Consider the following 8,932-nt stretch of genomic DNA (forward strand, 5'->3'; position numbering starts at 1 on the left):
GAAAAATTCACAGGGCTGATGTTGGAGGCATCAGATGGCTTCATCATCACCATGACGATGGAAAGCAGCATTCTCTACTTTTCTGACGGTATCACACCTCACCCGGGGCACTTACCGTAGGATGTCATGGATCAGAATTTGTTAAATTTCCTTCCAGAACAGGAACTTTCAGAAGTTTATAGGATGCTCTTTTCTCATGTACTTGTGACGGATTCCCCCTCCCCAGGATACTTAAAATCTAACAATGATTTAGAGTTTTATTGCCATTTTCTCAGAGGTAGCTTGAACCCAAAGGAACGTCCAACTTATGAATAAATAACATTTGTAGGGAATTTTTCTCCTACAACAATGTGCCTAGCCCCTCCTGAAACAGCTTTGACAATTCCCTTTCAAAGCCTTGCCAGGTGCCACTTGGAAATTGGTCTGCTTCATTACTACCGTTCCCCTAGCAACATAACAGTTATTAAAGGAAATGTGCATAGTTGAGGAATCTTCAGAGTAATTCACTTCAAGGCATAGCTTGGAATGGAAATTTTTATTTCTGGATCACAGAGCCCCTCCAACCACAGGATACCTGCTTTTTGAAGTTTTGGGAACCTCAGGCTATGACTACTACACATTGATCATTTGGAGCTCCTGGCCAGGTGCCACCAGCACCTAATGCAGTTTGGCAAAGGAATGTCATGTTGTTATTAATTTCTGACCAAAGGCCATCATTGGAACTCCCAGCCCAAGTTCATCATGTGCACAGACTCAGTGGTCAGTTATGTAATTGTCCGAGTGGAAAGGAAGCAGGAGCTGGCTTTGCAAGATCTGCCATCCGAGGTCATCCATCCTTTAGCAGGGGCTCATGCTGGAACCTCAGCAGCACTTTAATGCTCTTGATGTGGGCACCTCAGACCTTAACACAAGTCACTCCCCATCAGCATCCTTAAGACTTTCCCATAAATCCTTGCACACGGCCATGTCACAATCCACTTCCACTCTAAGCAAGTAGATGGCAGAAGCTAGCACCATGGCTGTGCCAAGATTGGCCACCCTGCTTCAAGAGCTCCTTGTGCCAGGGCTCAGCCAGGCAGCCACGATGCCAGCTTCCTTACCTGTTCCATCGTACTGTGACCTCGCACAGCAGATCCTGCCTCAGACCTTTTGCAGAATCCACCTACCCCCCAGCACAGTTTCCAGCACAGTTCAGCATGTTCCAGACCATCAAAGACCAGCCAGAGCAGTGGACATAGAATCTGTAGGCCAACATCTGGTGGCAGCAGGAGGAGCTCCACAGGACCCAGAAGCAGTTTTGACTGGTCCAGGACTCTAACATCCAGATGTTTCTGCAGCAGCCAACTATGTCCCTGAGCTTCAGCAGTGCCCAGCAGCCTGATGCTCAGCAGCAGCTCTCATGGAGGTCAGCCCCAGGGCCCAGTCCCCACTCATGTTCTTTCCAATTCCTTAGGACAGTGGTCGGCACACTCATTAGTCAACAGAGCCAAATATCAAAAGTACTTCTTCAAAATAGACTCACCCAGGCTGAAAACTGACTTCTGCACATGGGCCACGAAGTTTCGATCGAACTGTATGCGCGCCCGCATGTGGTATTTTGTGGAAGAGCCACACTCAAGGGGCCAAAGAGCCACATGTGGCTCACGAGCCGCAGTTTGCCAACCATGGCCTTAGGACTACCTTCCATAATTCGTTCAATGGATTGACACTCTCTGCTGGGATAACTAGTATACCATCTACCCTATAAAGGTTTGCAGTTTAGTGAGGGAGACAGAGAAGATACAATGATATGGCAAGTGCTATGATACGGTCCTATGGGAATGCATAGAAGAGATACCTAACTCAGCCTTTGAGGTCAAAAAGCCTCCATCAGCCGAAACCGGTTTGGCTCAGTGGATGGAGCATCGGCCTGCGGACTGAGGGGTCCCGGGTTCGATTCCGGTGAAGGGCATGTGCCTGGGTTGTGGGCACATCCCCAGTGGGAGGTGTGCGGGAGGCAGCTGATCGATGTTTCTCTCTCATCGATGTTTCTGACTCTCTATCTCTCTCCCTTCCTCTCTGTAAAAAAATCAATAAAATATATTAAAAAAAAAAAAAGCCTCCATCAAAGAGAAAACATCTATGCTGGATCAAGAAAGACTAGTTGCAATTAGAGAGGAAGAAAATGGAGTAGGAAGGATCATCCCAGGCAGAGGGAGCAGTGAGTGCAAATGCCTGAAAATAGAGAGAGAGAGAGAGAGAGAGAGAGAGAGAGAGAGAGAGAGCTGGAGGCTGCAAGCAGTTGTGTGTGACAAGTGCCAGAGCAGCAGCCTGAGACTGAGGTGAGCATAGGTTAACTAGTGTCCAGGTTGAGAGTACAGGAAACCATTAAATACTTTTAGCAGAGGAGGGGCAGCTTCAGATATGCATGTGAGAAAGAATTACTCTGGCTGCAGTATAGAGAATGGACTTGAGAAGAGCCCAAAGATGGGAGGGCAGGGAGACCAATTATGCGGCCACTGCCAGATAAAAGATAATGACAGTGCAAATTAAACTAGTGGCCCCTAGATGAGGAGGAGTAGAGAGAAATCCAGATTGGAGACTGTACAGATGATTGATTACCTGCTATTAGATGTGGAAGGCAGCTAAGGAATTAAAGACAATGTTCGCATTTGGAAGTAGGCAACTGTATGGATGATGGTAGAGTCAAATGAGAGGGAGACACAAAAAGGACAAATATAGAATATTGATGCATTCACTTGAGATTTGCTGAGTTGAGGTGTCTGTGGGAGACCCAGATCAGGATGTCAGATAAACAATAATCTGTGGGTTTGTAGATCAGAAGTAGAAACAGTTGGGATAGAGACAGAGGTTTGAGTTTCATCAGCGGTAACTTAAGCAATAGGACTATATAAATAGTCCAAAGGGATATAAAGTGAGAAGAAAAGCAAGCTGAAGAAAGAACTCTAAGGCATACCAACATTTAGGAAGTAAGTAGAAAAAGAAATATCTTAAAGGGGATTGAGAAATCAGAGAAGCAGGAGGGAAACCAAAAAAAGTGTAGTCTTGTAGAAGCAAAGACAGGAGTAGAGTTAAAGATGCTGAAAGTATAACCAGTTTTAACAATAGAGAGGTTATGGACTCCCTCATTGAGAGCAGTCTAAGTTGAATTTGGGTGGCAAAAGCCAGTCTACAGTGGACTGAGGAGAGATTGGATTGTAAGCAAATGTGGATGATAAAACACAACTCCTTCATGATATCTAGTTGATGCCCAGCCAGCATGGGTCAGTGATTGAGCATCAACCTATGAACCAGGAAGCCACAGTTCAATTCCCGGTTAGGGCACGTGCTTGGGTTGCAGGCTTGATCCCCAGTAGGGGGAATGCAGGAAGCAGCCAATCAATGATTCTCTCTCATCATTGATGTTTCTATCTCTCTCTCCCTCTCCCTTCCTGTCTGAAATCAATAAGAATATATTTTTTAAACGATATCTAGCCCTAACCGGTTTGGCTCAGTGGATAGAGTGTCAGCCTGCAGACTTAGGGGTCCCAGGTTCGATTCCGGTCAAGGGCATATACCTTGGTTGCAAGCACATCCCTAGTAAGGAGTGTGCAGGAGGCAGCTGATCGATGTTTCTAACTCTCTATCTCTCTCCCTTCCTCTCTGTAAAAAATCAATAAAATATATTTTTAAAAAAGGATGGGCTTCCTACAATATCTTTTAAAAAAAAGATATCTAGTTGCAATAAGTTCATTGTGAAGATTAAATGAGATGATGAAACTAAAGTTATTAGCACAATGCATGGCACATAATAATTCAATAAATGTTAGCTACTACTATTATTATATTAAGGAATATATTTTAAGAAAGAAGAGAGACCTTGGTAGCTATAAGGAGATATGAGTTTAAGAAGGATTATTTTTTAAGGCCCCTCTCCTTACCAAATTGAAAAAAGAAAAAGAAAAGATCTTCAAAAACCTCATCAAAGAAATATGTGTAAATGGTTCAAAAAAGCAATAATTGAGTGTAAGGTGGGGACAAAAACAACAAAGCAACATTCCTCTGAGCCATTCTTTTCCAGGCCAGAGGCAACCATTTTGGACTACTCCTGTGTTGTGGTAATTTCCACATCGCTAATTAACTCCTAACATGATCATTTCTTGATTTATCAGCCTAGGTGATTAACTTTCTGATATGCTGAATGAGAATTTAGTTTGCATCTCTCTGTTTCCTCTCTTTCACCCCAAATGGTTGTATCACCAATCTTGGTTTCTCCATTGGCCACCTTCGAAACCTATGTAAGCTCCATTTTTAATTCCATTAATCATAGATAGCATCTCTTGACTGCCCACACGTAAGATGAGGATGTTAGTAGCCTACGCTTCCCATCATCTTTCAGAGGGAAAGGTTTGTTTCTGTTTTGTTTTTTAAACGTGGGAGATACTTGGTTAGGTTTAAATAGAAGGGAAGCAATGAAGTAAACAATAGAAGATAAATGACAAAATAGTTGTTGGCATGAGGTCCCTGCAGAAGGGAGAAGATGAGTTCTCCTCCATAATGGCATCACCAATTTCCTAGCACAAATCTTAGAAACTTCTGAAATATGTGGAATTCTTTTGCACCCTGGATCCAATCATCTATAAAATTACATATATTCCATCTCTTCAATTACCATCTTTCCATTGTTTCCTCTTCTGCCCATGTTGTTTATTATTATTATTATTATTTCAGACTTGTTCAAAATCCATAGTCTGGCTCTCAAGACCTTCTACAATATGATCCCAGCCCAGCATGGGTTAATGGAAGGTTCCACAAGGGAGGAGTTGGGTGGAGGACAGGGACAAATGGATTGTGTTTCCCTGGTTCAAGCATAGTTCCTCAGGCCCATTCATTCAACAAGAGCTTCAGGGCCCTTCCAGAAGAGGTAGGGACTGGTTAGTCACCCCAAATATGTCTATTGAAAATTCAAATAACCATAGTTATTCTGGGCTCTAGTTCAGAAATTCTTTTAATATGTCCTTTAGAAGTTCACAAAAAAAGAAATACAAATAGCCAATAAACATTTAAAAGTTCAACATCACTAGTCTAGAGTGGTAGCTATGAGAAAAGGTGTGCACCATTTTTTTTAAGGACTTCCTTTGTATCCAGTATTAAATGAATCAACAGCTGGACAGTTTAGCTGGCAGCTGCTTCCCCCACCCCCTTCTGGTCTGAGTCTTTTGGGGAACTGGATATGCCTGGAATAGGGCACTAACTACGGAGAGCATGTGAGGCATGTACCTCTGTGTCACAGAAGCTCTGACACTGAGCAAGATTATTTTTAGAGGTGACCTTCTAGGTTCCAAGGAAAAGTAAACAGACAGATGCACATGATTTCCTCTGAGAGACTCCTGGTAAACAAATTGGCATGCATACACTTGCTATTATCATATGTTCTGAACCCAGGTCTCTTAAAGAGCAAGCTCGGGTGAAAAGCTTTATTGAGAGCTTGTAACCACCAGGATGAAGAGAGGAGTAACTGAGTGACTAGTTCACAGCTTTTAGCTACTCAGAAAATTGCAAGTGAAACAACTTAGTTATTCCAAATTCTTAGGGGAAATGTTGTTTTAAATAGTTTCAAACTTCCACATGAAAATATTGCTAAAACTTATTTAATTTCTTTTTATTTTTTATTCTATTTGTTTTACCTTTGTTTTTCTTTTTGTGTGATGTGTTTATTATTTTAAGTAAACATTATAAAAAATGTAGAAAGAAAAAAATCTGCATAACCTTGCCCCTTAATACTTTGCGGTATACTCTTTTTTTTAAAATATATTTTATTGATTTTTTACAGAGAGGAAGGGAGCGAGACAGAGAGTCAGAAACATCGATGAGAGAGAAACATTGATTCAGCTGTATCCTATACATCCCCTTACTGAGGATGTGCCCGCAACCAAGGTACATGGCCTTGACTGGAATCGAACCTGGGACCCTTTGGTCCAAAGGCCGACGCTCTATCCACCGAGCCAAACTGGTCAGGGCTGCAGTATACTCTTGAGATATTTTTATGCATATACTTACATCTATACACAGCAACAAAAATACAGTCTTATAATTTCTGTTGTGATCTAGAACTATATCTTGGGCATCTTTCCAGGTTGGTATATATAAGTCTCTCTCATTTTATTGATGGATGTTTAGATAATTTCCAGTGTTTTACTATTACAAAAAATGCATAAGTAAGTATCATTGAACAGTTATCTTTGAGTACCTGCATGAAAGTTTCTGTTGGACAGCTTCTGGGAAGAATTTTTGAATCAAATCATTTACATATTTTAAATGTTTTGATTTCGTTATCGCTCCCCCCTGTCTCCTGAAACATAACAATAATTAATTTCTCATGATGATTTAGCACCTAACACCATGCCATGCACACAGTAGCTGTTCATTAATTGCTGGTTAGATTAAAAAACATAAATATTGGTTCTTCTTCTGGCTGTGAAAAAGTGATTCCTTTGACACTATTGAGGCACATTGCCCTGCCTGCCTCACTCTAAATTGTCCCAGACAACTGAAGTATTTAAGTGCTGGCAAAATGTTAGATTCATAATAATAGTTGTCATAGTAGTAAATGTAATAAGAAATAATAGTACATACCACAATACATAGCACTTCTGATTGTCGCCTTGGTTGTTATGTTCTAAAAATCATAGAATTCTAGAGTATACAGAAATCTAGACATCAAATAGTCTGTCTCTTTGTTTTTTAATAAAGAATTCAAAGCCCAGAGAGGTAGTGATTGGCCAAAGATTTGAGAATTAATATATTCTACGTAAAACATCTCTTATTTCTCACCTTCCTGTCTTAACTTGAATGCACAAATTTAGTATAATTTTATTTAATTTGGTTACATCATAAACAAGGCATATTATTGACTGAGATATGTTTCTCAAGTCTTATTAGCTCTGCCAGTTTACCTGCGTAGAGATTTCCTTCTTGCCTTTCTAATTTTCTACTTCAAGTCAGTCAAGGACTGGATATTAAATAACTAAGCTTATTAGAACTGTATGTCAAGTGATGGAATCTGAGAATCTAATGAATCTCTCATTCATCTGTGAATCTAAACTTTCATATAAGTGAAATATAAGAATCTTACTACCTTTTTGTCAGCTATTTTGGCTACTCAGGAGAGTTTGTGTGAGTATGTGCATATGAACTTCCTAAGTTTTAGCAGTTTAAGAATATATTGCCATATTCTGAATAGATAAGTTGATATTATATATAAATACAAATACATATTTATAATATAAAATATTATATATAATATAAAATTGCTGAATACCTGAAGGTATTGAGAGCCCTTTCTATTTAAAAATTTATCCAGTTCTAAGACAATAAATAGTCAAAGGATCAAACAAATAGTCAATGCTCTTAGCATTTGGCCAAGATCTATTTAAAGGTCAGTGAAATAAGACTCCTTTTCCATCCCTTTACTGATATATGATGCCAACTTTGGTTTCATCATCAGTAATATCAGGAATAGTATCTGTGGCAGGCAGAATAATGGCTGCCCAAAGATGTCTACATAATAATTCCTGAAATCTGTGAATATGTTACCTTACCTGGCAAAAGGGACTTTGCAAATGTGATTAGGTTAAGAGCCTTGAGATGGTGAGATTATCCTGGACCATCTAGATGAGTCCAGTGTAATTAAAAGGGTTCTTAAAAGTGAAAGAGGGCCCTGGCCAGTTTTCTCAGTGGTTAGAACTTCAGTCCGGGGACCAAAGGGTCTCGGGTTCAATTCCCAGTCAAGGGCGCATATCTTGGTTGCAGGGTCAGTCACCAGTCCCAGTTAGGGTGTGAACAGAAGGTAACAAGTCAATGTGTCTCTCTTACATCAATGTTTATTTCTCTCTCTTCCCCCCACCTCTCTCCCCTCCATTCTCTCTTTAAAAAAAAAGAGTTCCCTAGCAGGTTTGGCTCAGTGGATAGAGCATCAGCCTGCAGAGTGAAGGGTCCCAGGTTCAATTCCGGTCAAGGGCGCATGCTCAGGTTGTGGGCTCAATCCCCCATAGGGGGTGTGGAGGAGGCAGCTGATCAGTGATTCTCATCATTAATGTTTCTATCTCTTTCCATTCCTCTGAAATCATTAATAAACAAACAAACAAATAAGAACGTGAAAGAGAAAAATAGGAGAGTTAGAATGAGAGAAGTAGAGGTCAGGGTGATACTGTTGCTGAAGGAAGAGACCATAAGCCAAGGAATGTGGAAGGCCTTTACAAGTAGAAGCTGTAAAAGGCAAGGAAATGGAGAGCCTCCAGAAAGGAATGCAGCCCAGTACTGACACCTTGACCTTTGTCCAGTGAGACATTTTAGATTTCTGACCTCCAGAACTATAAGATAATTTGTGTGTGTGTTTTTTCTTGATAATTTGTGTTTTTTATAAGTCACTGGGTTTATGGTAAGTTGCTATAGCAGCAATATGAAATGAACGCTGTTTTACCATAAAGCGGTGCAAGTTTGAGTTTTGATTGAAGGACAGCCATTCGATGGCATTTTAATCAAATATTTAAAGAATGTGAGCATATTTAAAGAATAAAAATTGAGACACCAAGATGGTGGCATAGGTTAACGCCGGAGATTGCTGCCTCGAACAACCACTTCAAAAATAAAACTAAAAGACGGAACAGACATCATCCAGAACCACAGGAAGGCTGGCTGAGTGGAAATTCTACAACTAGGAGGAAAGAGAATATCATACCCAGACTCAGAGGAGGCGCAGTGCTGAAGTGAAATACTAAGGTGCGGAGTGAGAGCGGAGCGGGCTGGCGGCGGAGGAAGCGGTTGTTGTTTTCAATCGGGAGGGAGTTTCAGACTCTGAGGTCCAGATCCAGCGAGTCTCTAGGGACCCAGCCTCAAACGGAGAAGCGGGACTGTCTGGCTTCGGTCGGAAATCGGGGACCTGCCCTGCCCC

The 8,932-nt window shown here is 41.0% G+C and overlaps 1 pseudogene; it reads left to right on the forward strand.

The window, feature by feature from the left end:
* The window catches only part of LOC102773331, a 117,356-nt pseudogene that overhangs the window by 4,599 nt on the left and 103,825 nt on the right, over positions 1-8,932 (forward strand).

The sequence above is a fragment of the Myotis davidii genome, unplaced genomic scaffold (genome assembly GCF_000327345.1).
Source record: "Myotis davidii unplaced genomic scaffold, ASM32734v1 scaffold6, whole genome shotgun sequence".
Classification (NCBI taxonomy): Eukaryota; Metazoa; Chordata; class Mammalia; order Chiroptera; family Vespertilionidae; genus Myotis; species Myotis davidii.